The sequence below is a fragment of the Mirounga angustirostris genome, unplaced genomic scaffold, assembly GCF_029215605.1.
Source record: "Mirounga angustirostris isolate CCGP_5_RB_7025 unplaced genomic scaffold, mMirAng1.0.hap1 SCAF_1, whole genome shotgun sequence".
NCBI lineage: Eukaryota > Metazoa > Chordata > Mammalia > Carnivora > Phocidae > Mirounga > Mirounga angustirostris.
The window spans coordinates 166,245,973-166,252,433 of NW_026991709.1; the positions used below are offsets into that span (position 1 = coordinate 166,245,973).

General features: G+C 42.6%; 1 long non-coding RNA gene across 1 annotated transcript in view; it reads left to right on the plus strand.

The window, feature by feature from the left end:
• The window catches only part of LOC123833602 (uncharacterized), a 39,146-nt gene extending 34,166 nt beyond the window's left edge, over positions 1-4,980 (plus strand). The window contains exon 5 of the long non-coding RNA XR_008505109.2: positions 2,877-4,980. This is a non-coding gene — a long non-coding RNA (uncharacterized LOC123833602). The remainder of the gene's footprint in view (positions 1-2,876) is intronic.
• The last annotated feature ends 1,481 nt before the right edge of the window (positions 4,981-6,461 follow it).

Genomic DNA, 6,461 nt, shown 5'->3' on the forward strand with positions numbered 1-6,461 from the left:
GAGTTAATGCACAGAAAGTCATTAGAACATTCATACAACATACCCTGTGGTTTAGAAAGGAAAAGGAGTTTCCCCAGTAATACCTGTTAATATGTACACCCACTCTACCTAACTCTCAGGTATGTGGTAAAAATAAAATACCATCTGGCAAACATTTACTGAGTTTTATACTATGTACCAGGCACTGTGCTGAGCTGAAATTCAGATAGGAAAACTTCCCCTTTAAGGAATTTATGGTATAATAGGGCAAAGTGATGTGCCAGCAAGTGAAAAACCCAAGGATCATGTAAGAGTGCTAAGTCAGAGTGGTCAGTTTTGGACTTTCATTTTTCCCTTTGGATGAAGAAACATGTCCGGAATCACCAAGATTTCTCATAAGTGGGAATTCTTGACTTGGGTCTTAAAGCCTTAAGGGGTTCATTAGATAGGCAGTATGGGAAGGGCATTCCAGGAAAGGGGAGCAGCATGTGCACTCAGGGATTCAGAGCTGCATGATTCATTTGTAAACTCTATATAGTGAGTGAATTAGGCTCCACCAAGCACCCAACTTTTCCATTCTTGGACTTACCAAGCCTGCTGGGTTATCAGGGTTTGCCTAATAATCTGACTTCACTGAAACCTCTCAGCTAGCTGCCTGACTCTTATTTTGTTCAGTAGATATTTGAGCTGAGTGTGGGGTGAGGAGAAAGAATTAACCTCAGTTGGAGAATAGTTTTTGCATAAAGTAGAGATACTGTTGACAGTTATAATGGGGAAAGGAATCTTGAGGAAATATTTTGAAAGGAATTTTAAGGGCCAAATAACACAGAGTAATCCCTTTTTCAGTCTTTCTATACAGACCTTCAGTATAATTCAGCTTTATTGTTTGACTGCTATAGGTAATAGATTTGAGTGTCTATATATTTATGTATATGTGCGTGTAAGTATGTGTGTGTTGGGAGGAACTGATATGTTGAACTTGACTGTGATAGAATGGCAGGCTGGCCATGGAAGTTCAGGTGCATTTGGGTCCCATATTAGCACCTCAGTGTTGTTAGCATGTAAAATAAAATGTAGGCAGTGTTAGGTTATGAAAATGTAGAAGCAGGCAAGACCTATTGTGAAAATGGCCTTGAACATCAAACTAAGAACTTGGACTTCAGCACTCAAAGTTAAAAACTATTTATTAGTACACAGGATCAATGTCCTATGGGGGACTAGAGAAAGAACTGCAATCCCTTGATAAAGATGGCTAAGGTGTCCTCACATGACCTCAAGAGAGCCTGCCAACACTGGTGTGATTGTGGAGTGAGAGAAAAAGGAGAATTCTGTTCAGTTTCAAGATAAACAGTATTGCTTAAAAAAAAAAAAAAAAAACCCTGCCATATCTCTCTGTGTGGTGTTGCCATGGAAAGAACTATTTTCATCAGATGTGAGAACAGGAAGCCACATAAAACAGAGAAATGGCCAGAATGCAGGCTTGAAATATCCCTGGGCTGCCCTAACTTAGCAGCATTTTTAGAGAGGGCAGTTTCTTCATGTTTATATGACAAGAATGAGAAAAATGAAAGGTCTCAATGACCTATTCCTTCCATTTTTCCCTTTGAACAAGAAAGCATGCCTAAAATCTATGGAATGGAGGAAATATTCCAAGTAAATGACAACTTGCTGAATAAAGAATGGTCCCAGATGGCATATCTGTGACCTCATGCCCATCACCGCCTTTCCCTCCCAACACCACTACCATCTTTGAATAATATAGAATATCTCATTGCCTTCCTGTTAAATGTATGCATTAAAACCGTTTGATCAGTTGTGGTTGACTTTTCAAGGGGCATATTATGCTCCGGCAAAGTATGAAAGACGGTAATAGGACATACAGATCTTTCCAAGAAAAATATATTTTAAAAAGAAGCACATTCACAATGTTGGAAAAAAGAAAGCATAGTCAGAACTTGGAATGAGGTGCTGGAGCCACCTTATGTGTCTGAGAAAATGATTGGTGCCAGGGTAAGTAGTGAAGTTACGGGTTGGGACAGGAATTTGCAGTGTTGGGACTCTGGGAGCTGAAGGCTTCTGTCGAATGCACCAGAAACCAGGGAAGCAAATAATATTTTGTTGGCATGTCTGGCTCCTCTGTGGCCCTGTGGGTGGGATCTTAAAGTGGACACAGTCTCTGAGGTTGAACAAGGGAAGGACTGGCAATTTTAGGCAGCAAAAGGTTAGGATAGTAAGTCTTGTATTTTCTGAACAACTTTTGGGGGAAACAGACCTTCACTTGAGGATTGAGTGTGAAGAGGCAACCATTTCAGAGACCAGACACTCAGATACCAACCAAATGTTATTTCCTGCTTGTTGCATGCAATTACTCTTAGTAACCTCTTGATTGCTCACATTAATAAACCTGGGTTAGAAGGGCAGAGTACAGACTAGACAGTTGATAGAAAACAATTCTGTCTGGTGTGGGAATGTGGGGTATGACTATTTTCTCATGGCTGGCGATGTTTCTTCTTAAAGTTTTGCTTAACACATGAGGCATATGGGTTTGCTTTCTCTGGATAGCTGCAGGTCCAGGAGAAAGGGGGTACAGAAGCCACTCAAATGCCTGGGTCATGTTGGAATGGCATCCAATTTAATTGGACAAACATTAATTGAGCACCTACTATGTTCAAGGCAACACACAGGACAAAAGAATACAAAGAACAGCAGCATGTCATCCCTCCCCTGAAGAATTCACAAGCTATAGTATACACAGATCCACAAATAGCTGTGATTACTGCTAGAACTCTAAAACAATGATGTGAGGTGCTGGGGCTGGACATTGTTTATGTATGTGATCTCATTTAGTTTTCCCAGGAATTGTGTTAATTGATGCTATTATGATTTCTATTTTTCAGATGAGGAAACTGAGGCCCAGAAAAGCTAAACATTTCCTGAGCACGCATAGCCAATAATTGTTGGAGCCAGGATTCAAACTGTCTGATTCTGAGTTGGTGCTCTTTCTGTAACCTCACCTTCTGCAGTGAGATCAGAGAGGAGCAGGAGCACTGATGGTGGGGATGGAGTAGGAGCAGAACTGACTCTGTCATGGGCTGAGGTGGGGGTTGTGGCAAGTTATGGAAAGAAGATGACACTGGTTGAGACCCTGAAGAATGAATGAAGTTCATTAGGTTACCTAAGGGTGTAACAATGGGGAAGAGCATGACTCCACTAGAAGGAAACTCTGCAAGGGTTTGGAGGCATACAAGGATAGAGTTGCAGGGAGTCTGTTATGGTCCTTATCTGGGCTAAGTTTTGGGGGAAGGGGCCAAAGATAACCATTTCATCTTTTTAACAAATATTTGAGTGCCAGGGCACCTGGATGGCTAAGTTGTTAAGCATCTGCCTTTGGCTTGGGTCATTATCCCAGAGTCCTGGGATCAAGTCCCACGCCAGGCTCCCTGCTCAGTGGGAAGTCTGCTTCTCCCTCTCTCACTGCCCCTGCTTGTGTTCCCTTTCTTGCTGTCCCTCTCTCTGTCAAATAAATAAATAAAATCTTTTAAAAGAATATTTGAGTGCCAATGTTGTGCCAGTCTCTGGTGGAGGCACTGGCCATATACTGGCAACCAAAATAGACAGGGGCCCTGTCTATATGGGGCTATCCTTGAGACAGACATTAAATGAATCTATGAATATCCCAACAAACCACATATCATACATATCAGCTAGTGAGATGCTGAGAATTTAAGTAGTACCATGAGAAATAGATCATGGGTTAGGCCCCTCTGACGAGGTGACCTTTAAGTTGATATCTGAAGACCAAGCATGAGCCATGGGGAAGGGCATTCCAGGTGGGGAGATAAGCAAGGGCAAAGGCCTATGGTGGGAAAACTGGGCCAAAGAATACATCGCAACCAAACCTACATTCCAGTGTGCGCTTATGTTTGTCATGTGATCACCCTAGGGGGCCGTGATGTTTGCCTCCAACAGGTTCATGCAGGAGGGCCCCATTTTGGAAATGTTCCTAATGTATTATGGGTTCCAAATTACATAGAAACCACTCACATGTTCAACCCAAATCCCTTCCCAAACGGACAGGCAGCCTGGAATGTTATTTAGGCCGTGCATTGTTAAGATGTGCTTGCTTTGTTTGTTCTGCCTGGGCCCTGTTTCCACCCTTTCCCATCTGAACAGTTCTGCCAGTGAGCAAATTGCCAAATTTTAACCAAATAGCACCAATTATGCTTCCCCCTTTATTTTCACTGTAGCCATGAAAAACAAAACTCCATTAATAATCTCCAGAGTGTTCCCTTTCTAAACCTACGTTAAATGAGGTTTTACCATTGGGATCATTTGAAGACTGTCTGTTTCCATTAATTAAACATGAACTTCTTTTCCCATCTACCCACCCTGCTCTTGGTTTGGAATGTTTCTTGGAAGTAATTTTTATTGTTTAGCAGGAAAATTGAGATGTACAGGCTGTTCAATTATTTCCTATTTACCCAAGAAAAAGCAGGTAGAAGCTATGAGGAAACAATGGAAAGTCACATCCTTTTCCCAGCCTCCATCCCCTCCCTTGTCCTATGCCTGCTCAACTTCCATGTCCCCTTCTGCTCCTTACTTCCGAGTAAGTGCCCTCCTCCTCCTTCCCCTGCCCATGGGGTGGTCATGTGACTCATTCCTGATGGCCATGTGACCCAGAGCCAACCAATCAGCCCCCTCACAGCCACAGGAATTGAGTCAGGCATGGACATGTGATCTGAGCCAGGTTACTGAGTGTCAGATCAAGGACTGGTGTTGAAAGATGGGGGTAAAAGCACCTTTTCTCATGGGGGGGCTATTGAGCTGGGAGCATTTGGGCTTGCAGCTCCTGTTGTCTATCTTGCAAAAAGCCTGGTCAAGGGAGAAACTGAGACAGATTCTTGAAAATATTTCTTGAATACTTAGATGCATCCATGTCCTGAAGCCAGTATAATCTCAGACTTCTCAATCATGTGAACCAATAAATATAATTTATTCTTCTCTGAAACTAGGTTGAATTGGGTGTCTGTTTTTTGCAACTCAAAGAGTTGTGTTGAATATGTATCCATAGCCACTATATTGCTCCACCTCTTGTACCCATCCCAACTTGGTTTTTCCTTTTCCTCATTCAGAAGACATTTATGGAGCCCCTACTGTATGCCAGACACATTGCCTTGGGAGCAATGACCCATATCCATTTCTCACCCACCCCCACTTTTCCTGGCAGGCAGAACCTCTAATAGTTTACATTTACCCTTCCCATAGAGCTATGGGTCAGGTGTGGTAACACTTTTTCCATTCCCCATGGTCGATTTAGTTCAAGCAGTTCTCTTTCTCTTCTCTGTTTTTTAAATCAAATTTTGGCCTAATTAAAAGGGGCATTTCACCAATTTCTGTTCAGTGATGTGTGAAGGGAAATCTTCTGGGAGAGGGGGCTCTTTTAGGAATAAAAACATGGCTAGAAGAGCCTCTTTTCTTCTGATGGTTATTATTTCTGTATGAGACACCAGGAACTGTAGCAAGACAATGGCAGAACAAAAACGTGAGGAAAAAATCTGGTACTTGGTGACATCACTGAGCTACTGAATTAACTCAGTCTGTGTCCTTTGAACTTCCTCATATGTGAAATAATAAATTCCCTTATTAGTTAAGACTGGATTGGGTTTTCTGTTGTTCACAATCAAAAGGAATCTAACAGATGCAGTTGCTCAGTAAATACTGATACATTCTCTCTGCCTATTCTTTCTACTGTTTCCATAGCCAACCTCAGTCACCTGACTGACTTCTGTTTGTCCTTCTTTTTTTTTTTTTAGAGAGAGAGAGTATATGCATGCTAGAGCAGGGGCAAGGGGGTAGAGTGGGGTGGGGGGAGGGGCAGGGGGAGAGAGAGACTCTCCAGCAGGCTCCAGGCTCAGCACGGAACCTGACATGGGGCTCGATCTCATGACCCGAGATCATGACCTGAGTCAAAATCAAGAGTCAGATGCTTAACCAACTGAGCCCTCAGGCACCCCATGTCTGTCCTTCTAATAGCAGTTTAATGTCACCTCTACCAAGAAATTTTCTTTGACTATACTCTCTCTCCCCCTAGGCTGTATCAGGGTACCCTTGCAGATTACTAGGGTTCCTTTGTGTTAACCTAAGCATTTCATTTCTACCATTGTACTTGCCTATTGACTTGCTGTTTGCTCCTCAACTGTGAGCTCCCAGGAGGGCAGGGACTGTGTCCATCTTGATTCCCATTGTATCCCCAGTTCCTAGGGCTTTGCTCTGTGTTCCAAATGATCAGTATATGCTTGTTGAATAAACAATGAATGAATGAATGACTGTGAAGATGTTCACAGAGCTCTCCTGCCCCATCTTACTTAGGTGAGTACTTCCAGTGGCCTTTCAGGATGTTTTTTTGGTGGGTCACTTGCTGAATAAACGTTCAGTCCTTCTGTAGTTACTTAAATCTCCTTAGCTGGTTATTTCGTTACTCC